Source organism: Scyliorhinus torazame, chromosome 15, assembly GCF_047496885.1.
Source record: "Scyliorhinus torazame isolate Kashiwa2021f chromosome 15, sScyTor2.1, whole genome shotgun sequence".
Taxonomy (NCBI): Eukaryota; Metazoa; Chordata; class Chondrichthyes; order Carcharhiniformes; family Scyliorhinidae; genus Scyliorhinus; species Scyliorhinus torazame.
Window position 1 is genome coordinate 107,262,104 of NC_092721.1, and position 25,240 is coordinate 107,287,343.

Below are 25,240 nucleotides of genomic sequence, written 5' to 3' on the forward strand. Positions count from 1 at the left end.
TCAGCTCTTAAACATCTCTGCTCTGAGGGAAAAACTTCAGCTTTTGGCTCTCCAAGTAAATGATGTCTGTCATCCCTGTGGTATTATCATAATAGTCGGTACTGCAAGGGTTAATGAAATGTTGAGCGTTGCCACTAGGTGGAGCAACAGTTACAACTATATAAGGCAGTGATGCTCAGCCTTGTGGGAGAGTGTATGCAGGAGATAGCTAGTGAGAGTCAGAAGTACAGATAGTGTAAGTGAGTGCAGATTATAGTTTAAACCGTAGTGCGATTCGCTATAGATGAGAGTAGTTTAGATGTTATTAATCAACTGTGTATTCTTTAGGCGTACGTGTCGAATCCAAGTTAGTAGTATTAATAAATTTATAGCTTTGTTTAAGTTCAAGCTATTTTGTGGTCTTGTGAACACTACGCCAACCATCCTGAAATAAGCAACACCAAGAACACCACACTAAGTGCTGTTGAATACAGGCCGCAATCTCCCAACAACGCTGTCACGAAACCCCCTGCCACATTCGCCCAAACCTCGACTTTAACTTGAGTCCGCTGAATCACACGCCATGTTAAGAAAATTCCACTCTGTACAGCAATATTCAGGCAGTTTGCATTGTCAGAAGAGCCATCGTTTAGATAAACTGAATCCCTATTTGGCTGCTGAGGTGGAAGGAAAACAACCAACGTCCTTATTGAAAGTTGAGTAGAGACTATTCCTGTACTACTGGAAAACCTTTCTCCCTCAACCAACAACAATATTTATTTGCTGTTTGTGGGGTTTTTTTAATGGTAGATTGGCTGTAGTTTAACATCTATGAAATATTTTCTGAGCAATGGGTATAAATGTGATGAGGATGACAACTAGCTTGAGTGTCATCCTGTTTCACAGCATTAGCACTCTGGAGTCTACTGTGGAACATGTTGTAACGTTCAAGAATACTGCGACCCAGATTCTCACACCAGGCCAAGATACTCATCTTATTTTGTCATGGTCTTTCCCTTGTAATTTTCATGCATTCAAAATAAAATAAAATTGGTGTAATCATGACTTGTTCATTTGGCCCAAAAGATAATGAGAACAGTTTAAACTCATATGCAAGACAATCGGTCATCATCCATGAGGCCATAAAACAAATAGTGGGATCACAAGTCCAGCAGAATAGAAACCACTCGGACAGCATGGTGGTGCAGTGGGTTAGCCCATCTGCCTCACGGCACTGAGGTCCCAGGTTCGATCCCGGCTCAGGGTCACTGTCTGTTTGGAGTTTGCACATTCTCCCCATGTCTGCGTGGGTTTCGCCCCCACAACCCAAAGATGTGCAGGCTAGGTGGAATGGCCACACTAAATTGCCCCTTAATTGGAAAAAATGTATTGGGTACTCTAAATGTATTTAGAATAGAAACCACTCCTTTGTGGGCAAAGAGATATTACAATGAATTTACATTTTGAGACCCTTATGTTAAGAGCAGATTTACAAGAGTAACTTTACAAATTCGATGCTGTCCATGATTGAAATTAATAGAAACTAGCCTCTCACTGCAGTTTGTCTCCAGGCAGACAAGGTTTCGCATTGAGTGGGCATTCAGAAATTCAGTCAGTGAAATCTTTATTGCTCGTATCATTTTGGTATTTTTATCAAGATAGATTTTCTCAGGAACAACATTTACACCACTCTCATTGACAAGTCTTCATCTTTTACACCCTGACAGTTGTCTTTACCAACGCACATTCGGGCAATTCTATTTGGGATCAAGTTCCAATTGAAATCTTTAGTCACTGTGTTTGGCTTTCTGGGTACGTCTTGCACTCTAATTTATTCTAACTCACTTCAAAAAGCAGTAGAATGTTTATTCAAAATTACAGCTGAAGCCCAAATTCAGTAGAATGTTTATTTACAAATGCTGTTGTTTGTAGAAGGCTGAGCTGATGCGATGCTGGTTCTCCTCATCAATGGTGGCCTTTTGAGAGAGGTGGTTGCCATGGTATGGAAAGTGCTCAACGTATTCCAGAGTCTCTCCTTCAACATATATGGAGTTGGAGTGACTCACACTCGGGCGTGAGTTGATGTATGAGTTATGTTTTGGCAACATTCAACAAGAGATCGAAAATGGCTTGCAAATCTGAGCAATGACACTGCAGTCATCTGTAAACTGTACATAATTCATAGAATTTACAGCGCAGAAGGAGGCCATTCAGCCCATCGAGTCTGCACTGGCCCTTGGAAATAGCACCCCACTTACGCCCACACCTGTAACCCGGCAACCCCACCTAACCTTTTTAGACACTAAGGGCAATTTAGCATGGCCAATCCAGCTAACCTGCGCATCTTTGGACTGTGGGAGGAAACCAGAGCACCCGGAGGAAACCCACCCAGACACAGGGAGAATGTGCAAACTCCGCACAGTCACCCAAGCCGGGAATCGAACCTGGGACCCTGATGCTGCCCCTTTTTCTGAGGCCTATGTCTATATTGGTCAGTTTAGTATTTGCATGGAGGCAATTGAAGTTAAAGGAGTTTCTATCTCACACCAGAGGACAGCTGATTTCTGGTTAGGTGATTAGCAACCGTCAGGTAGACTGTACATGGTATGGGGCTATCACACAGTCTTGCTTGACCCTGTTCTGGATTTTTGAAAGAACCTATTTCAAATCTTACTCATTGACAGTTGCAGTCATATCATCACGAAGCAGTTGCAAGATTGTGATGAAGTGTTTTGGACATCCAAATATTTGGAGCACAATCCACAGAGCCTCACTATTTACATAGAACATAGATCATAGAACAGTACAGCACAGTACAGGCCCTTCAGTCCACGATGTTGTGCCGGCCATTTATCCTAATCTAAGATCAACCTAACCTACACCCCTTCAATTTACTGCTGTCCATTTGCCTGTCCAAGAGTCACTTAAATGTCCCTAATGATTCTGACTCCACCACCTCGGCTGGCAGCGCGTTCCACACACCCACCACTCTCTGTGTAAAGAAGATACCCCTGACATCTCCCCTATACCTTCCTCCAATCACAATAAAAATTATGTCCCCTCGTGACAGCCATTTCCGCCCTGGGGAAAAGTCTCTGGCTATCCACTCTATCCATGCCTCTCATCCCCTTTTACATCTCTACCATGAAACCTCTCTGCCTTCTTCACTCCAGTCAGAAAAGCCGTAGCTCCCTCAACCTTTCTTCATAAGACATACCCTCCAGTCCAGGCATCATCCTGGTAAATCTCCTCTGCACCCTCTCGAAAGCATCCACATCCTTCCTATAATGAGGCGACCAGAACTGGACACAATATTCCAAGTGTGGTCTAACCAGGGTTTTATAAAGATGCAGCAAAACGTCACGGCTCTTAAACTTAATCCCCCTGTTAATGAAAGCCAACACACCATACGCATTCTTAACAACCCTATCAACCTGGGTGGCAACTTTGAGGGATCTATGTACGTGGACCCCAAGATCCCTCTGTTACTCCACACTTCCAAGAATCCTGCCTTTAACCCTGTATTCAGCATTCAAATACAACCTTCAAAAATGAATCACTCCACATTTATCTAGGTTGAACTCCATCTGCCACTTCTCAGCCCAGCTCTGCATCCTGTCAATGTCATGTTGTAACCTGCAACAGCCCTCGATGCTATCCACAACTCCACCAACTTTTGTGTCATCGGGAAACTCACTAACCCACCCTTCCACTTGCTCATCCAAGTCATTTATAAAAAACAGAAAGAGCAGAGATCCCTGCAGGACAGCACTGGTCACCGACCTCCAGACGAAGTATTGTCCATTCACTACCACTTGCTGTCTTCTTTCGGCCAGCCAATTATTTATCCAGACAGCCAAATTTCCCTGTATCCCATGTCCCCTGAATTTCTGAATGAGCCTACCATGGGGAACCTTATCAAATGCCTTACTGAAATCCATATACACCACATCGGCTGCTCGAACTTCATCAATGTATCTCCTCACATCCTCAAAGAATTCAATGAGGCTTGTGAGGCATGACCTGCCCCTCACAAAGCCGTGCTGACTATCTTTAAGTAAACTATGTTTTCTAAATAATCATAAATCCTATCTCTCAGAATCCTTTCCAGTATTTTGCTCACCACATACGTAAGACTGACTGGTCTACAATTCCCAGGGATTTCCCTATTCACTTTCTTGAACAGGGGAACAACATTCACCTCCCTCCAATCATCCGGTACAACTCCAAGACCTTGCCAACGGCGCAGCAATCTCCTCCCTCGCTTTCCATAGTAACCTTGGGTATATCCCGTCTGGCCCAGGGACTTATCTATCCTGATGCTTTTCAAAATTTCCAGCACATCTTCCTTCTTAATATCAACTTGTTCGAGTCTATTAACCTAGTTCACGCTGTTCTCATGTTCCCTCCCTCTAGTGAATACTGAAGCAAAATAGTCATTTAGGGCCTCCACTATCTCCTCAGACTCTCGGCACAAGTTCCCTCCACTATCCCTGATCGGCCCTACTCTCACTCTGATCATCCTCTTATTTCTCACAAAAGTGTAGAACGCCTTGGGGTTTTCCCTTATCCTTCCTGCCTCGGCTTTTTCATGCCCCCATCTAGCTCTCCTAAGTCCATTTTTGAGTTCCTTCCTGGCTACCTTGTAACCCTCTAGAGCTGTGCCAGACCCTTGCTTTCTCAACCTTACGTAAACTTCCTTCTTCCTCTTGACTGGAAGCTCCATTTCTCTTGTCACCCAAGGCTCCTTCACCTTACCATTCCTTCCTTGTCTCAGTGGGACAAAACTATCCAGCACTCGCAGCAAGTGCTCCTTAAACAACCCCCACATTACTGTTGTGCATTTCCCTGAGAACAATTATTCCCAATTGATGTTCCTCAGCTCCTGTCTAATAGCAGTATAATTTCTCCTCCCCAATTAAATACCTTCCCATACTATCTGTTCCTATACCTCTCCATGACTATGGTAAAGGTCAAGGAATTGTGGTCACTGTCACCGAAATGCTCTCCCGCCGAGATATCTGACACCTGGCCTGGTTCGTTGCCAAGCACCAAATCCAATATGGCCTTCCCGCTAGTCGGCCTATCTACATATTGAGTCAGGAATCCTTCCTGGACACACCTGACAAAATCTGCTCCATCCAAACCATGTGCACTGTTGTTACTATTAGCCTTAGTTTTATTAGCTCTAATTATGTCACCTTTGCTCACGAGTCGCCAGGTATCTTTCTGATACCGCCACATGGTTCAAGCTCGAGTTATGATTAATAAGACAGCACACCGCTTAGTAAGATTGAATCAACGGTCATTTATTATGTACAGCAATAAATACTTACACAATAATCCTACTTTCTATATCACTACCTACCACTACTGGCCAATACTTAACTTTTGGGAATGGCCCACCAGGTCAGGGAAACAAATGGCTTATCGAATTGGGTCTGGCCTGCAGGATTCATAAGGCTGATATGGGTCAATGGCTAGGAGCCTCTACCGGGTAGCGATCGCTGGAGTCAAACTTACGGTTGCTGGTCGATGGTTCTTGCGAAGGTTGCAAGCAGGAGAAGAAGGGAGAGCAGGGTCAATCTGAACTTGGCCCCTATCTTTATAGGGCCCAGGGGCTTCCCGCCTCTTGGGGCGGACCTTGACCCTGAGTCCCAAGTGATTGGACTTGTTCCCAATCACTGGGTTCGATATGCTCCAATAATGGGGCGATTCCTTGATCGGGGGGTGGTCGTTCACCTGTCTTTGTCTCGGCCACTGCTGGCGCCGAGAGGTCTGGCCCGGCATTCAATTGCTAATATGTTGCAATTGTTCCCGGGATAGCCGATTAAACTGCAGATGTCTGGGTTGATGCGCTGCTAATGGTCGCAGGTATCAATCTGGGCCGACTTCCCCAGAGCCGAATACGCTATTCTGTCTGCAGCTGTCCGTTTGTGCCCAGTTGGCTGCTTTTCCCATCAGCCTTTTCGGTTAGCCATTTTATATCGGGTTTTGGCCAAATTAATCGGGAATCAGCCATTTTAGGTGGCTACAGCACAAAGGACGTTCCAGTCAATATTCGGGAAGTTGAAGTCACCCATGACAACAACTCTGTTACTTCTGCAGCTTTCCAAGATCTGCCACCCAATCTGTTCCTCCATCTCTCTGCTGCTATTGCGGGGCCTATAGAAAACTCCCAATAAAGTGACTACTCCTTTCTTGTTTCTGACTTCCACCCACACTGCCTCAGTAGACAAACCCACCTCGACTACCTCCTTTTCTGCAGCTGTGATGCACTCCCTAATTAACAGTGCAACTCATCCTCCTCTTTTACCTCCTTCCCTATTCTTCTTAAAACATCTAAACCCCAGATCATCTAACAACCATTCCTTCCCCTGTGAAATCCATGTTTCCGTAATGGCCACAACATCATAGTTCCAATACTGATCCATGCTCTACGTTCATCTCCCTTATTCCTGACACACCTTGCATTGAAACAGACACACTTTAACCCATCCCACTGAGTGCAACTTTGCCCTATCAACTGTCTATCCTTCCTCACAGACTCGCTGCATACAATTTCTGCCTGTTCAACAGCTACCCTATCCTCTGATCCATAGCTCTGGTTCCCATCCCCCTGCCAAACTAGTCTAAACCCTCCCTAAGAGCTCTAGCAAACCTCCCACCCAGGATATTGTGCCCCTCCAGTTTAGGTGCAACCTTTCCTTCATGTACAGGTCTCACCTTCCCCCGAAGATCCCCAATGATCTACATATCTGAAGCCTTCCCTCCTGCACCAGCCCTGTAGCCACGTGTTCAGCTGCACTCACTCTCTGTTCCTTGCCTCTCTTGTGCGTGGCACTGGTAGCAATCCTGAGATTACTACTCTGCTCGCCCTAACTCCCTAAAACCACTTTTTAGATCCTCATCCCTTTTCTTAGCTATGTCATTGGTGCCTATGTGCACCACGACTTCTGGTAGTTCCCCCTCCCCCTTAAGAATCCTGTAGATTCGATTCGAGACATCCCTGACTCTGGCACCCGGGAAGCAAAATACTTTCCGGGAGTCTCGCTCGCGACCACAGAATCTTCTAGCTGTTCTCCTAACCATTGAGTCTCCTATCTCTACCGCTTATCTATTCTCCCCCATTCCCTTCGGAGCCACAGAGCCAGGCTCAGCGCAGAGACCTGGCCGCTAGGGCCTTCCCCCAGTAGCCCCCCCCCCCACCCCAACAGCATCCAAAACGGGATACTTGTTTTGAAGGGGAACGGCCATGGAGGATCCCTGCACCGTCTGCCCATTCCCTTTCCTTCCCCTGACTGTAACTCAGCCACTCTTGTCCTGCACCTTGGCTACCTCCCTGTAACTCCTCTCCATCACCCCCTCTGCCTCCCGGCTGATTCGAAGTTCCCTAACGCGGTCTCCGAGGAGCTGGAGTTGGGTGCATTTCCCGCAGGGGTAGTCAGCGGGGACATTAGTGGTGTCCCTCACCACCCACATCCCACAGGAGGGGCATAGCTTCCATCCCCTTGTAGCCATCTGGGATGGCCACTTCCCGATTACAAAATGGATACTTTGCAAAGATTGCAGGGAAAATGGACAGGATAGGAACCAGATTATTTGTCAGTTCCATGACTATCATGGACACCAGGGCATTGAACCCACCCTAGCCCACCTCAGACCGCTCTGCTGGTGGCCTGATTTAAAATCCGATGTTACTCACTACATCGAAAATTGCTTGATCTGTGCCCAGAACAATCCGGACAGATATGCACGCAAGATTCAGCTTAGTCACACCCGCCCCGTTAATGGCCCCTGGACTAATTTACAGATAGACTACATAGGACCCCTACCCCCCTGCAGAAATGGTTATAAGTATGTGTTGGTGGTCATCGACACCTTCATAAAATGGGTGGAAGCTTTTCCATCGAGAACGAATACAGCCAAGACAACAGCTAAAATACTAACTCAACACATCTTTACAAGATGGGGCCTCCCACGCAGTATAGAGTCCGATCAAGGCTCCCATTTTACAGGACGAGTGATGAAAAACGTCCTCTCAATTTTCAGAATCAGGCAAAAATTTCACATTGCCTACCACCCCCAGTCAAGTGGCATTATAGAGAGGCTGAACAGGACTCTAAAAGCCACTCTCAGGAAAATGGTACAACAGAACAACAGCACCTGGGATTCAGTTCTCCCATTTGCTTTAATGTTCTTAAGAAACACGGTATCCACGTCCACAGGATACACCCCTCACACCCTCATGACCGGACATCCCATGAAAGGGACAGAGTATTTATTAGGACTAGATTTGACCAGCCCTGCAGTCACCGCCCTCACGCATGAAAATGCTGAACAACAGTTAATAGAGAACATAAAGGCAGCCCAACTCGCAGCAGCTGTGAGACTTGGGATCAGAAAGAAACAAAAAGGTACCCACCACCGAGATTGTAGTAGGGCAGCAAGTGATGCTTTCCCCATACAACCCCAATTCATTCCTTTCCCCCAAATTTTCTGGACCGTACTCCATTTCGAACAAAGTAAGCCCCTTGGTACACAAGATCACATATCCCAATGGCAAGTCTGCGTGGTTCCACAGAAACAAGCTTAAGGCTTATGGCTCGCAGAACAACCATTCACACCGCATCTTGCTCGCCCCGCCCACAGATGACGTATCCCTCCCCTCCCCCAGCGAATCCGAGCATGATTCCAGTGACTCCTTCGAAATCACATACATTAAAGCCCCTGACCCAGACCCACCGCCCAACGATTATGGATTACAACCTACCAGCTCTAACCTCGACACACGATTCTGGCACCGAGACAATTCATTCAGGCTCATCTGGAATGATGAGATGGACCCCAACTCACCCCAAGCAGCTTTAGCCATCTACTCCAGTCAAGAGTATGGCAGCCGGGAGAAGATGATGACATTGAGTCTGAATCCCACCAACCGAATCCCTTTGCGACCATGTTTGCTACTGATCAATGAGGTGTCCAGATGATGGAAAAAATAGGAACCGATGGAGAGATACGGTGTCCTTTCTGATAGAACCTGCACCATGTTTGTTGTATGTTTGTTTGTTAATGTACATGTTTGTTGTTTGTAAATTTGGAATTTTTTCATGGCCCCACGCCACCACCCCTTTGATGCCCAATGACTACTAGAGGAACTAGTTTGTCCCCAGACAACCGTTCAGAGGAACTAGTTTGTCGACAGTCACTACTCATAGCTACTCTCCTGATTCGATCACGCGAGGCAGCCCCCACGACAACCACATTCTTACCCATTCTTGCCGGTCGATCAGGCAGTGGAGAAACGGCACTGGTTCCTGCCCTGCCTGAGGACCCCCTCTCTGGTCAGCTACGCTCGGTAGAGCATCCCATTTTGGCTTGTTACGTTCGAAATTCTTTTGTTTGTTTTTGGAAACCCTTAGCTTGCTTCCGTATGCTATTTACATCCTCAAACACTAGGATGGAAGATCGCACAGGCTGCGAGACAGCTCGCACTATATCAGTATTTTTCTCGGATGTCGTGTCCCAAATATTTGGTTTAGAAAAAAATGAGGGAGTCGCAGAGGTGACCAATCATAATGGGTAATTGCCAACAAAGGACAGACAGACAGACATATGAGATCTTAAGCAAGATAATAACAGATAATTTGCTTGTGTCCATAAAACTCTGGAACCTCAGGAATCCCAGAGGAAGAAAAAGAAGACAGAAAAAGGAACGATGAAGACGCCCTCCATCTTTTTCACCTGGATCTTAGCGGGATCCCTTCAGTTGCGCACGGACGCTACCCCCCTGACCCCTACCACACAGGCTGTGAATGATTCCCACCCCTGCCAGACACAGAACCCCGAGATAGTTAGCCCTAAGACAGTTAACGATACCCCGACCTGGTGTGATATGTTTATCACCTGGTATTCACTATCCTACATAGTAGAAGCCCTCTTAGTACTGGCGATACTTTGCAGTGTCGTGCAGACACTTAGAATCAGAAAATGGTGAAGGACAGCCTACCGCTCTCGCACCCCGGTATACACGTTTAGGTCCCCTATTTTTGGAATTCACCAAACCCCCGAACCCCGTGACATGAATTAAAGTGCATCCGCTTCTCTTTATGTGTGTTTTGTTCAATAAAGAAATGTAAACCTCTGTGTCTGACTGCCAGGCCAGAGAAATTTGTGTTGCTGCTATTTTGTACATTTAAAATGTAGATTATTATTGATTGTTTGAGTGAGGATAGTTTATTGAGGATAGTTAGAGATTCCAGTTTTTTAAATTTTGTAATGCATGCCTGAATGTCATAGCACCCCGTAGAGTTTTATACTAATGTGTGTAAGTAAAATGATTTTAGGTAAAGAATTGCGTTTCATAGGTTAGGTCAGTGTAGAGCCCATGAACTGCTTACGGGTGTCCCGCTTGGTCAGAGAATGAAGACGATGCAGTAATGTGATCCTTCACGCTTCGCCTTGAGGATCACAAGGAGGGAGTGTAGCCATCTGGGATGGCCACTTCCCGATTACAAAATCGACACTTTGCAAAGATTGCAGGGAAAATGGACAATACTAAGAAAGCAAGCAGGTGCAAGGTTTGTCTATTGATTGGAGCCGTAGCTCACAGACAAGACCGATACGGCAAACCATTTCCATACTAATGAGCCATCCCCAGGAACAAAAAGGTAACATTTAAGTAAACAATACCAAGACGGACACTATGGCACCAGAGGAGACCTGAACAAAGCAGGCCAACGGCCACCTAGGACACGCCCAGCAATCAGGGCACCCACCCTTCTATTGGAGGAAATCGATGGGAACGATAAGGAAATGGCCCAATTAATTGGGGCCAAGTTCAAGGCCCGCCCAAAAGCGCGTGAAGCCCCTTTTGGGTATAAGAAGAATCTCCCAAGAGAGAATCGCTCTCTTGGCGCTCCGGCTCTCACCAAGGAGAGACATGCCCAACAGCAACATCAGAGCAAGTAAGTCCAAGGTCAACACAGCTACGAGACAGACACTCCTAGCTGTTATTCCGTACCAATTCAACCCCAGCAGCCTCAGAACGGCCATTGTTCCTCTGACTGAGTGGGCGCCCAAAGCTAAGTATAGGCGTTAGCAATAGCGATAGTTTAGTTTGTAGAGTTTTATGCATGAGTATATTTGACTGTGTGTTTAAATAAATGAGCATTGAGTTTGAACTTACTAACTGGTGTATCGAGTCTTTGATCAGTATTCGGTTTTGAACCTTGTGGCGGTATCGAAAGGTCCCTGGCGATTCTAGAGCAAACGTAATTAGAATTAAGGAAGGCGACCATATTGACCGCCATCTTCAGAGCCAAATTAAGAGAAACACAATTAGTAACACCCTCTGATCTGAACTCCCAAAGAGATTTAAAAAGAGAAATCATTTGTTGAGTTAAATACTTTGGTTCAGGTCAATGAATGCATGAAGAGTCCCTCGTGTTGTTCTTGACATTTGCCTGGCAACAAAGACTGTGTCAGAGATTTCTCTGAGAAGTCTAAAGCCACACAATGTCTCTGGGACGATTTCCTCAGCCATACGAAATAGGTGATTCAAGAGAATGCAGGCCAGGATTTTCCTGCTGTGGGCAAGAGGGAAATGCATCAATAGCTTTCACAGAATGATTTATTTGCCTTTATAAAGTTAGTTATAATCGTCACATTCCTGAAGTTGGAGTGTGGGGGCTGGGGTGGGAGGAGGGGTTGGGGAGCTGTTTTTACTCCCAAATCTGTCGGATGAGTGTATGGTGTCTAGATGCGGGCAAATGTATAACATATTTGAAGACTTCATCTGGAATAGCACTGGGGCTGCAGGCTTTGTTGTTTATCATTTGTTTGATTGTTTGTTTCAGCTTTTCCATCGATGGAGGTTCATCCATTCACTCTACCGCAGGGCGCTGGCGATAGCCTGGAGAGTATCAGCTGCCACTGTGGGTCCATGGTTGAGCAGGTGATGAAAATGTTTTTCCAAGCGTTGATGGATGCCATTGTCATCCTTAAGAACAGAAGCTCCATCTTGTGAGTGAAAGAGATGTTGTCCTTTTGACTTTGGTCAGCGGATGACTTCAAAAACATTTTGCATATCATGATGGCCAGCATATTGTTTGATATCTCAGGCTGCCTCTTCCCACCAGATATCATTTATCCGCTGGATATGTATTTAGACAGCAGTCTTGAGCTGTTGGAATGCTGCATTCTTGATTTGAGACTTTGGGTTGTTCTGCCAGGCAATGGGGATGTTTGTCTTTGCTCAAGCTAGTCAAATATTTCAGCATTCTTTTTGTCAAATCAGTCCTGGTGACAGCAATGCTCAAGCCCAATTGTCTGGGCTCAGGTGTCTAGTATTTGATCCCATTGTTTTAGAATTGAGTTAGATGTGTGAATATTTCCCAAATTGGTGGTGAGCTTAATGTGCCATCAATTAACACAAGACGAGTAGTGAACAAAACTGCAGCTTTAATAAGCTAAACAGAAAGCCTCCTGGCCACTGATCCCGAACTGGGGCAGGGCCGGAGGTCAGCCACCTTTATACCGAGCCTGAGGGGAGGCGGAGCCATCGGGCAGTGGTTTACCACAATACATGTAGTACAGTAACAGTTTACCACAATACATATAATACACTAACAATGGTTTACCACAGTCACCCCCTGTTTAAAAAAGAGTCCAGTGGGGGTGAAGTGAACTTAAAGGTCGAGTCTATCGGGGGCTTTGACCTTCCGCCGTGATCGCCTCAGTCCCGGCTGTGGTGTGTGCACTGGTGTCGAGACCTGCGCATCCAGGAGCATGGTGTCTTCTTCTTCGCCCAGTAGTTGAGTTGGTGGAGGAGGGGGGGGGGGGGGGGGGGGGGGCGGTATAGGGGCGGGGGTGGTGGTGATGATCGCTGGTGGGCCTGCGGGTGCCAAATCTTGAAGTAACCGGTTAGTGGTGGAGGGAGGTGGTGTAGGGTCAGGGGTGGTGGTGATGGTCGCTGGGGAACCTGCAGATGCCAAATCCCGGAGGGAGACTGTGTCCTGCCGCCCGTCATGATGTGCCACGTAGGCATATTGTGGGTTGGCATGGAGGAGCAGGACCTTCTCGACGCGGGGATCTGATTTATGACTCCTCGCATGCTTCTGGAGGAGGACGAGCCCTGGGACTGTCAGCCAGGACGGGAGTGAGACCCTGGAGGTGAACTTCCTAGGAATGTTTGTGAGGGGTCTCATTGGTGGCAATGCACAGGAGCGACTGGATGGAGTGGAGAGCATCGGGAAGGACCTCCTGCCAGCGGGAGACTGGGAGACGTCTAGACCGTAGGGCCAGGGGACGGCCTTCCAGACCGTCGCGTTCTCCCTCTCCACCTGTCCGTTTCCCCGGGGGTGTAGCTGGTCGTCCTGCTTGAGGCGATGCCCTTGCTAAGCAAGAACTGACGCAACTTGTCGCTCATGAAGGAGGTACTCCGATCGTTATGGATGTAGGTGGGGAACCTGAACAAGGTGAAGAGACTGTGCAGGGTCTTGATGACGATTGCAGAGGTCATGTCAGGGCAGGGGATGGCAAAGGGGAATCGGGAGTACTCTTCAATAACGTTGACGAAGTACACATTCCGTTCAGTGGAGGGGAGGGGCCCTTTGAAGTCGATGCTGAGGCAGTCAAAGGGGCGGGAGGCCTTTACCAGGTGTGTTCTGTGGGCCAATAGAAGTGCGGTTTGCACTCCGCGCAGACCTGGCAGTCCCTTGTCATGGTCCTGGCCTCCTCGATGGAGTAAGGCAGGTTGCGAGCCTTGATAAAATGAAAAGAATGGGTGACCCCCGGGTGACAGAGGTCATTGTGGAGAGCCCGAAGTCGGTCTACTTGTGCGCTGACACATGTACAGCGGGATAGGGCATCTGCGTGCTCATTTAGCTTCCCAGGTCGGTACAAGATATCATAGTTGTAGGTGGAGAGTTCGATCCTCCACCTCAGAATCTTGTCGTTCTTGATTTTGTCCCGCTGTGTCAATATTAAACATGGAGGCAACCGACCGTTGGTCAGTGAGGAGTGTGAATCACCTGCTGGCCAGGTAATGCCTCCAATATCGCACAGCTTCTACGATGGCTTGGGCTTCCTTTTCAACGGAGGAATGTCGAATTTCAGAGGCATGGAGGGTACGGGAGAAGAAAGCCACGGGCCTGCCCACCTGGTTGAGGGTAGCGGCCAGGGCAAAGTCCGACGCATCGCCCTCCAGCTGGAACGGAATGGACTCGTCCAGAGCGTGCATCGCGGCTTTGGCAATATCTGCCTTGATGCGGTTTAAGGCCAGGCGGGCTTCAGCCGTCAGGGGAAAAATGGTGGATTTAATGAGTGGACGGGCCTTGTCCGCATAATTGGGGACCCACTGGGCATAATAAGAGAAGAACCCCAGGCATCTATTCAGGGCCTTGGGGCAGTGGGGAAGGGGGAGTTCCAGGAGCATGCGGTCGTGGTTTGGCCCTAGGACTCTGTTTTCCACAACGTAGCCAAGGATGGCTCGGCGGGTTGTGTGGAAAACGCATTTCTCCTTTTTGTATGTGAGGTTTCGGAGCTTAGCGGTGTGGAGGAAATGCCGGAGGTTTGTGGCATGGTCCTGCTGGTCATGGCCGCAGATGGTGACATTATCTAGGTACGGGAACGTGGCCCGCAGCCCGTACTGGTCAACCATTTGGTCCATTTCTCGCTGGAAGACTAAGATCCCATTGGTGACGCCGAAGGGGACGCTGAGGAAGTGGTAGAGGCGGCCATCTGCCTCGAAGGCAGTGTATTGGCGGTCCTCCGGACGGATAGAGAGCTGGTGGTACGCGGACTTCAAGTCAACTGTGGAGAAGACTCGATACTGCGCATCTGATTGACCATGTCAGATATGCGGGGGAGGGGGTACGCATCGAGCTGCGTGTAATGGTTGATCGCCTGACTAGTCGATGTCCCCTCTCGTAGGAGTCGCTGGACCTCCAACCTGATAAAGGCCCTGTCCCGGGCACTGTATCGTCTGCTCCTAGTGGCGACAGGCTGACAGTCCGAGGTGAGGTTAGTGAAGAGCGAGGGTGGGGCGACCTGAAAGGTCATGAGGTTACAGACAGTGAGGGGGGCAGGGGCCCACTGAACATTAAGGTAAGGCTTTGGGGGTGGCACTGAAAGTCGAGCCCCAGTAATAGGGCAGCGCAGAGATGGGGGAGGACGTAGAGCTTAAAGTTTGTGTACTCTACACCTTGTACCGAAAGGGTCGTGACACATTTCTACGCAATGTAATCCAGAAGCCAGGGAGATTTTCTGGATCGCGGGTAAAATTGGGAGGGAGCAGCACCTTACCATATCTGGGTGGATAAAGCTGTCTGTGCTCCCAGAGTCGAAGAGGCAGGCCGTCTCGTGCCCGTTGATCCGGATGGTCATCGTGGATTTTGTGAGATGATGAGGTCGAGATTGGTCGAGTGTGATGGAGGCGAGCTTCGGAAGGTGGCGGGTTGGCTGGTCAGAGGTTGCGGCGGCCAGCGTACGACCGGGTGAGCAGGAGCCCGGGAGGCGGCAGAGTGGTTCCAAAATGGCGGCCCCCATGGGTCACGCATGGCAGGTGGCAGCAAAGATAGCGGTGCCCATGGGTCACGCATGGCGGGTGGCGCGGCAGATGGGGGCTCGTCCCGACAGACAACAGGCAGCGCTGCTGGGCCTAGGAACTTTAGGGACAGGTCGGGCCTGGCAGACTTTGGCGAAGTGGCCCTTCCTCCCACACCCATTGCAAATCACGTTCCGTGCAGGGCAGCATTGTCTGGGGTGCTTACCCTGGCCGCAAAAATAGCATTTCGGGCTTCCGGCGTTGGCAGGCTGCTGCACGGCACAGGCTTGCGCTGCACTCGAGTCGAGTGATAGCGGCGCCCACGATGTCCATGAGGGTGCCGCCTGGTCGGAGGTGTAGGCCTCCATGTTCTGGAAAGCCATTTCCAGCGCGTTTGAAAGCTGCACTGTCTCTGGAAGGCCGAGTGTACCCCCTTCTAGCAAGCGCTGGCGGATGTAATTGGATTTAATGCCTGCGACATAGGCGTCCCTGATCAGCAGCTACGTGTGTTCGACAGCCGATACCACCTGGCAAGCACAGTTCCGGCGGAGTACCCGTAAGGCACGCAGGAATTCGGCTTGTGATTCTCTGGAACGTAGTCGCCTCGTGGCAAGGAGCTGCCTGGCGTACACCTCGTTTGCTGCCTTTACGTACTGTCTCTTCAGCAGCATTATCGCCTCCGTATACAAGGGGGCGTCTCTGATAAGAAGGGAAACTAGCGGGCTCACCCGTGCGTTGAGTATTTGCTGCTTTTGGAGGTCAGTGACGTCGTCGCTGGAGGATCCAAGGTAAGCTTCGAAGCAGCTTAGCCAGTGCTCGAATGTCGCAGTGGCATCGGCTGCTTGTGGGTCCAGCTCCAGGCAATCAGGATTGAGTGATGAATTCATCTTAAAAGTTTAGCTTGTTAAATTGATGTGCCATCAATTAACACAAGACGAGTAGTGAACAAAACTGTGGCTTTAATAAGCTAAACAGAAAGCCTCCTGGCCACTGATCCCGAAATGGGGCAGGGCCGGAGGTCAGCCACCTTTATACCGAGCCCGAGGGGAGGCGGAACCATCAGGCAGTGGTTTACCACAATGCATGTAGTACAGTAACAGTTTACCACAATACATATTATACACTAACAATGGTTTACCACAGAGCTGCACTTGGAATTACCCTCTTCAGTCAGGCTGTCGTAGGGCTAAGACAATGATGTTCCTTTTCTTGGATTTTGGGGCTTTGTGACGTCTTGGTGCTAGGTGGATGTTCATCACCAGCTGAATAAGTCAATAACATGTCCAACAGACATTAATCCCCCATGTGGATCTAGTGGTACGTACATACAATAGCTACAGTGCAATGCATTTGACCCATCGAGTCTGCACTGACCCTCTGATAGATTACCCGACCTAGGCCCCCGTCCCCCACCACATCCTATCCCCAGTAGCCCCATGTAATCTTTAGACACTAAGGGGCAATTTAGCTTGGCCAGTCCACTTAACCTGCACATCTTTGGATTTAGATCTTAGATCTTTGTCCTGAGCAATGACTTAATCCAGGAGCTGCCAATGCTTTGATCTAGGTTGCATCCATGTGGTTTTTTTTGTCAGCCGGATAACACCATTTGCTTTGGCTTTTTCCCACCCTATGTTTCCCAATGGTTCTGCTCCAGACATTGCATTCACAAACAACCCTGGCATTAATGTCCCCCAGAATGATGATCTTTTCTTCTTTTGGGGCGACAGTGTGGAACCTCATCAACGCCAGTTGAGAATAAATGCATCTTAGACTTTATTAATAGGACCATAGAGTAGAAAAGCAAGACGATGGTGTTAAACTTGTGTAAAACGCTGATTCAGACTCAACTGGAATATTGTGGCAAATTCTGCACTGCACACTTTAGGAAAGATGTGACAGCATTGGAGAGAGTGCAAAACAAATTCACGAGAATGGTTCCAGGGTTGAGGAACCTCAGTTACCGCGATAGGTTGAAAAAGAGAAGGTTGAGAGGATATTTGCCGGATGTATTCATGATTGTGAGGGTTCTGGATAGAGTAGATAGGTCAAAACTGTTCCCAGTTGTGAAAGGATCGAGGCAGAGAGAGGGCATTGATTTGAACAAAAGAAGCAGTGGAGACATGAGGAAAAGAGTTTGTGGTTAAGCTCTGGAATGCCCTGGCTGAGACTATGGTGGAGGCAGGTTTAATTGAGGCAGTTAAAAGAGAATTAATTGCCTCTAGAAATGAATGTGTAGGGAATTATCTTAAAAGGACAAATGTGCAGCATTATGGGAATAACCGTAGGTGCATTGATCATTCAGACAGCCCTCACAAACATGATGGGCCAAATAGACTCCTTCTGTGCTGTGATTCAATTATGTGATTCTGTGATTCAGTGGACATTTCCTCAACACCTTCATCCGAGTCAAGGGTTGGGGAATAACCGCTGATGACTATGCCAGACTGATTAAGGCTGAGCAATAGGTGAACATAGAACATAGAACATAGAACAATACAGCGCAGTACAGGCCCTTCGGCCCACGATGTTGCACCGAAACAAAAGCCATCTAACCTACACTATGCCATTATCATCCATATGTTTATCCAATAAACTTTTAAATGCCCTCAATGTTGGCGAGTTCACTACTGTAGCAGGTAGGGCATTCCACGGCCTCACTACTCTTTGCGTAAAGAACCTACCTCTGACCTCTGTCCTATATCTATTACCCCTCAGTTTAAAGTTATGTCCCCTCATGCCAGCCATATCCATCCGCGGGAGAAGGCTCTCACTGTCCACCCTATCCAACCCCCTGATCATTTTGTATGCCTCTATTAAGTCTCCTCTTAACCTTCTTCTCTCCAACGAAAACAACCTCAAGTCCATCAGCCTTTCCTCATAAGATTTTCCCTCCATACCAGGCAACATCCTGGTAAATCTCCTCTGCATTGACCCCTTCATTTGTGCAATTGGGATGTTCTGGATGTGCATGCAAGATTCTATTCTGGATGGCAAAACTGAATGCATAGACACGAGGTCCGCTGTCAACCTTTCCTTCCAGTAGTTTTATTCCCTGCTTATTTCTTCAGCTGCCCCTCCCCAGAAGGTCAGTCTTACTGAGAGTGCTGATATCAATTTGGAGTCTTGATAACTCAAGTGAAAAAATTGGAATTTTTCTTTGTTGATGATGTCTTTTGAGATTATCCATCAGTGTTCTAACATTCCGAGTTGCAAAATTTAAAGTTTTCTCTCTTTGATTCTGAAGATGATCATCACACAGGGATGCACACTTTAGGAAAGATGTGACAGCATTGGAGAGACTGGCTCCCCAGTCAGGAGAAAGTGGGACAACCTATTTTTGGGACACATTTTCCGGCCTCCTCCCAATTTTGGGCGAGCAAAGGAAATCTTGACAAGGACTGCTCAGTCACAGATGCTGATGCCCAAGGTTATCTCTGCCCCAACACAGGCATCCATTGACCTTTCTATATCTGTCACAAGTGTGCAGATTATTGATGGGGCATTCCCAGATTCACAGCCCTATCCCCGTCACCAATCCTCCATCACTGCAGGACTTGGCAGATGGACTCTGATAGAAACCTAAATGTGACTTTGTTTAATGTCAGGACCTTGGGGTGCTGTCATATTCCACACGGTGTTGATGGGTCGATGATCAGATTTTGGTGATGTGTCAAAACATGATGAGCAGGACAACCTTTTCACTGCAGCCTGTTCGACCTTCGATAACAGTGAGACATAGTCTTCCTTCACCTGTTCTGAACGTTTTGAACTGCACTTCTGGCACCTCTCCCTGACCTTGCTGGGTGGCTATACCAGGAGCAAGAAACTCCTGAGGGCATTGCTTAAGGGATTGTCAGAATGCAAAAGCCTCGCCACATACCAAGATGACAATCCATAGAAGGATATGGGCAATAACAAACAGTTGTCTTCCCTGTTTTAGCATTCAATGTGAGTTAACCTTGATGCACAGTCCCTAACTAAACTTTATCTGGCAGCTTTGTGCTCACTCTCAGGGAGTCTCTTTGACCCATTTACATCTCCCTGATGGCTTTGGCTGGATTACTCAATTGGAACAAGACCAGCTAACATGTGCTTTTAATATCTGACAGGGAGAAAGAAAATTGAAAAATATTTCTCTTAAACTCAATAAAAGCTGTCTGTCAGGCATGCATTCAAAGACTTGAATGGTGTGTGCGTCTCTCAGCTACATGTTGAAAACATTATGGACTGAATTTTCACCCTGAGGTTGGAACATGCATGCTGGCGAGATCACAGTGCTGGAGGACAGCAAATGTGGTCCCTTTGTTCAAAAAGGGGAGCAGAGACAACCCCGGCAACTATAGACCGGTGAGCCTCACGTCTGTAGTGGGTAAAGTCTTGGAGGGGATTATAAGAGACAAGATTTATAATCATCTAGATAGGAATAATATGATCAGGGATAGTCAGCATGGCTTTGTGAAGGGTAGGTCATGCCTCACAAACCTTATTGAGTTCTTTGAGAAGGTGACTGAACAGGTAGACGAGGGTAGAGCAGTTGATGTGGTGTATATGGATTTCAGCAAAGCGTTTGATAAGGTTCCCCACAGTAGGCTATTGCAAAAAATACGGAGGCTGGGGATTGAGGGTGATTTAGAGATGTGGATCAGAAATTGGCTAGCTGAAAGAAGACAGAGGGTGGTGGTTGATGGGAAATGTTCAGAATGGAGTTCAGTTACAAGTGGAGTACCACAAGGATCTGTTCTGGGGCCGTTGCTGTTTGTCATTTTTATCAATGACCTAGAGGAAGGCGCAGAAGGGTGGGTGAGTAAATTTGCAGACGATACTAAAGTCGGTGGTGTTGTCGATAGTGTGGAAGGATGTAGCAGGTTACAGAGGGATATAGATAAGCTGCAGAGCTGGGCTGAGAGGTGGCAAATGGAGTTTAATGTAGAGAAGTGTGAGGTGATTCACTTTGGAAGGAATAACAGGAATGCGGAATATTTGGCTAATGGCAGTTCTTGAAAGTGTGGATGAGCAGAGGGATCTAGGTGTCCATGTACATAGATCCCTGAAAGTTGCCACCCAGGTTGATAGGGTTGTGAAGAAGGCCTATGGAGTGTTGGCCTTTATTGGTAGAGGGATTGAGTTCCGGAGTCGGGAGGTCATGTTGCAGCTGTACAGAACTCTGGTACGGCCGCATTTGGAGTATTGCGTACAGTTCTGGTCACCGCATTATAGGAAGGACGTGGAGGCTTTGGAGCGGGTGCAGAGGAGATTTACCAGGATGTTGCCTGGTATGGAGGGAAAATCTTATGAGGAAAGGCTGATGGACTTGAGGTTGTTTTCGTTGGAGAGAAGAAGGTTAAGAGGAGACTTAATAGAGGCATACAAAATGATCAGGGGGTTGGATAGGGTGGACAGTGAGAGCCTTCTCCCGCGGATGGATATGGCTGGCACAAGGGGACATAACTTTAAACTGAGGGGTAATAGATATAGGACAGAGGTCAGAGGTAGGTTCTTTACGCAAAGAGTAGTGAGGCCGTGGAATGCCCTACCTGCTACAGTAGTGAACTCGCCAACATTGAGGGCATTTAAAAGTTTATTGGATAAACATATGGATGATAATGGCATAGTGTAGGTTAGATGGCTTTTGTTTCGGTGCAACATCGTGGGCCGAAAGGCCTGTACTGCGCTGTATTGTTCTATGTTCTATGCTCATTCCCAGCAATGTTGGTGAACGTGTCTACTCAGGGGTCAGGTCAACTCTCCCAAAAGTGGTGTATAATCACATGAGGCATTAGCAAGTTAAGTGAGAGCTTGCTGCAGAGCTAATTTAGACTTTTGAGTAGATGCACAGAAAACATCCTGGGTCAGGAGCATATCCAATAAAAACGGATGACTGTACAGTTCCAAACATTTCAGAGAAGCAGGAGCCATTCTTGACAATACATAAATGGTGGAAAAAGCAGACAGGAGCTCATACATTGACACAAATTGACAATTGCATATGCAGAGCTTGCAAAGTGTTTGAGGTGGAGATAGTTGGGCAATTGTATGAAAGTGCGCTTGCAGAGGTCTGCACCGTCAACGGATCAGTGGGACAATCAGAGGCAATCCAGGCTGCCATTCCCATGCAGCTGACAGGACTCAGCTGCTCTGAAGAGGAGATTAGTCATGATGAAGAGCAGCTGCTCCATATGTAGCCCCTTTGGTGTAGAGGGACTGTGGTTATTTGTGGTAATTGTCCCTTTAAGGGCAACACAGCTGAGCAAGCAATCACCCCAAGGAGTAGGGGTCCCTTTAGGCAGGAGACATATAGGAATCTAGGTGCAGCCATGAGGCTGCTGTTTTCTTATTAATAGATCCCTTTGGTACTCAAAATTGAAAGTGCATCATTACAGGGACACAGGGCTTACCTTGCCCAATAGTTGTCAAAGTGACAGTACCACTCTCTGTGTTGCCTCTGTGTTGTTTCAAGGGCCAACCATGTGGCACCATGCTAGTGTTCTATCATCACCATCATCAGGCAGCTGATGGTTACCCTGTATGAAAAGCTGTCAGTGGATATTGCATTCCAGGCTGATGAGGCTGTCCATGTCTATGGGGCAACATGTCCAAAGGGCTGTGGGGTTTGCCCCCATGGTTAGCCTCCTTCAAGTTCAGGTTCTGATTAACTACGTTCTTGTTGGGCAGCCATGATTAATCCAAAGGGATTGGCCACTGCTGTCTCTGCCTCTATCACCTCCTCATAAGACATAAGATAGAGCCGAATTAGTCCATTCGACCCATCTCCTCTGTTGTTAACCAAGAACCTATCTATCTCTGTCTTTAAAGACACTCAGACACTCAGTGATTTGGCCTCCACAACCTTCTGCGGCAAAGAGTTCCACAGATTCACGACTGTCTGGCTGAAGAAATTCCTCCTCATCTCAGTATTGAGGGATCATCCCGTCAGTATGAGGCCATGGTTTCGGGTTCCAGTTTTTCCGACTAGTGGAAACATCCCCTCCACGTCCACTCTATCTCGGCCTCTCAGTATCCTATAAGTTTCAATAAGATCCCTCCTCATCCTTTTAAACTGCAATGAGTACAGACCCAGAGTCCTCAACTGCTCACACATGAAGTGCTATCACCGAGACTCACCAGTTATAAACTTGTGTGAGGCTCCACTGAGGTGAGTGAATCTACACTGGTGTAACGTGCACGTGTCTGATGTGAAGGTAATGCCATGAATGCTGCTTCCTCCTCTGAAGTAGATCCCAACGGCACAATGGTATTGCTGTGACTGCCCCTCATAGCTGACTCTTTGGGGGAAAAAAACATTGGTGAGGAAAACTCTCCTCTGTCACTAGTTTGTGACACAGAGCTTTAGCAGCCATTAGACATATGCATTGGTGTGAACTATGCAAACAAAGATGGAGTTCCATCCCCTTTGCGCAGAAATAGTAGCAGGCTTTCATCCTGTCTCGGATGGACACGGATCACCCCTGACTGACCTTTGGCTGAGTTGCTGCCAAAGCCATGTCAAGGGCCTCCTCCTCCATGGCTGCCAGTACATCCACTCGTAACACTGACTTCACTCTCCCAAGTTGTGGGTTCTTCCTTCCTGGGAAGAGCAACAGACCATGGAGTTCTCCTTTATCGCGTCCAGCTGTTCACTCACATATAAGGTCCATCACTCCAGTGACACCTGCTCCAAAGGCTGGTATTGAGAGTGTTGCCCATGATGTAGGAGTGTGCTGGCCACACATTTCCTCAAGCTTCCTGAGTGCCCTCATGCTGTTGTGGTACTGGGGACAGAGTGACAGAGGAAAAAAAGACCTATAACAAATAATGCCCTGGCCAGAATTAATATCGGCCATCTGCCAGACCACTCTAGTCGGCACAAATTCAGTAGCGATAAACGGAACTTTATGATGACCCAATTACAGTATTTATCACATTAAACAGAAGGACAAACATACCATGCTATGAATATGGGAAAAGGGGCTGGTTTAGCACAGTGGGCTGAATAGATGGCTTGCAAAGCAGATCAAGGCCAGCAGCGCGGGTTCAATTCCCGTACCAGCCTCCCCGAACAGGCGCCAGAATGGAGCGACTGGGGGCTTTTCACAGTAACTTCATTTGAAGCCTACTTGAGACAATAAGCGATTTTCATTTCATGTAACGAACTTCAAGGCATGATGTGGAGATGCCGGCGTTGGACTGGGGTGAGCACAGTAAGAAGTCTTACAACACCGGGTTAAAGTCCAACAGGTTTGTTTCGAATCACTAGCTTTCGGAGCACTGCTCCTTCCTCAGGTGATTGAAGACAGTCGAGATCAACTTTACAACAGATAGAACAATAAACAAAGAGGCCATCAGACTCCATAACTGGCTAATAGCTGGTTAGACAAGAATGTTTCAGAGGGCAATGGATCTTGATTAAATCAACCTTGTTAAACAGGAGTATCCTGTTTATTTCTATTAATAGGTTCAAGTCTTGATGAGGCAATAGAACTCTGGCCAGGTGTGTGTGTATCAAATCTTAGCACTAGCAGAACCTGAATAAAAGAAGGGGCATTGGAACATATTGTCAGTAACAGCCCAGGAATCCCTGGAAGCAACCAACGCAGAAGAGGAACTCTGAGCTCAGTGCTCAGAGAAGAAGACATTCATATTGACTGATCATAGCCTGGCTAGCCTCCTTCATGAGTGCGGGTAATATCTAAATCTCAGTAGTGAGTCTGAGTTGGCTCTGTACTATATTCTCAGATATCATGATTAAGATATCTTCTCAATAAAATAGAGTTGTACTATATTCAGGTGTCGTTATTGTCTAAACCGATCGAGCAGGGTCTCGGTCAACACTGCTCCCTCATAGGTTTTCTGGTGACTCAGGCTGTCATCCGGGTGTAGAATTGCACTCCTCTTGCTAGACCTCAGAATGTCGTTGGAGCCCTTCCTGCACCCACACCCCGCTGACAACACTGCGGCTGCTCATATCTTGACTCACCTCCAGCCATTCTCTGCAAACAGGACACTCCACCAGGATGCCAATGCCATTCAAAGCACCTGAAGTGAGGCATCAGTAAATCACGGGGCACCATAGGTACATATCAGGCTGCTGCTCCACTGTGTTTCAGTCTCTGCAATTCCGAGAATGCCAATGTTCTCAATCATTGCTGCCAGGTGATTTTTAAATTGAGCCCTCCACATCCATCGTCTTGTCAAGGAATCGGCTTCCTCCAACTAATCGGCGTATCCACCAGAGGGCCAGTAATTGGTCACTTCTTTTAAAACACCGCCAGTCATCTGGTAACAGTATTATGTGGGGTGGGGACCTGTAAATGGTCCCAAAATCACAGTTCCAAACCTGGAATAAAAATCCAGCCCAATGGCCTGAGACCTTCTCTCCAAAATGCCTGAAAAACACTTGGTTAGGACGTGTAAAGAAGAATATGAAAGAGATGAGATCCAAGAATCTGTTCCCCACACATTGTCGCAAGATTTTCGAAGTAGAGCAGTAAAATGTCTTCAACTTCTGTAGCTAAGGGGAAGATTTGAAAACAAGACAGGGGGGAACAGTTCTAGCTCCATCTCGCTTCCTAAAGGTTCAACAGAAGTATGCATAGACACAGGAGTGTTCAAAGAAATTGTAACTGGTGTTTGTATCTGACCTTTTAGATTGGATCATTATATAGGTGCAGGTCTCTTTTAAATACTGTCAATGAGCTGTAGACATCAAACCAG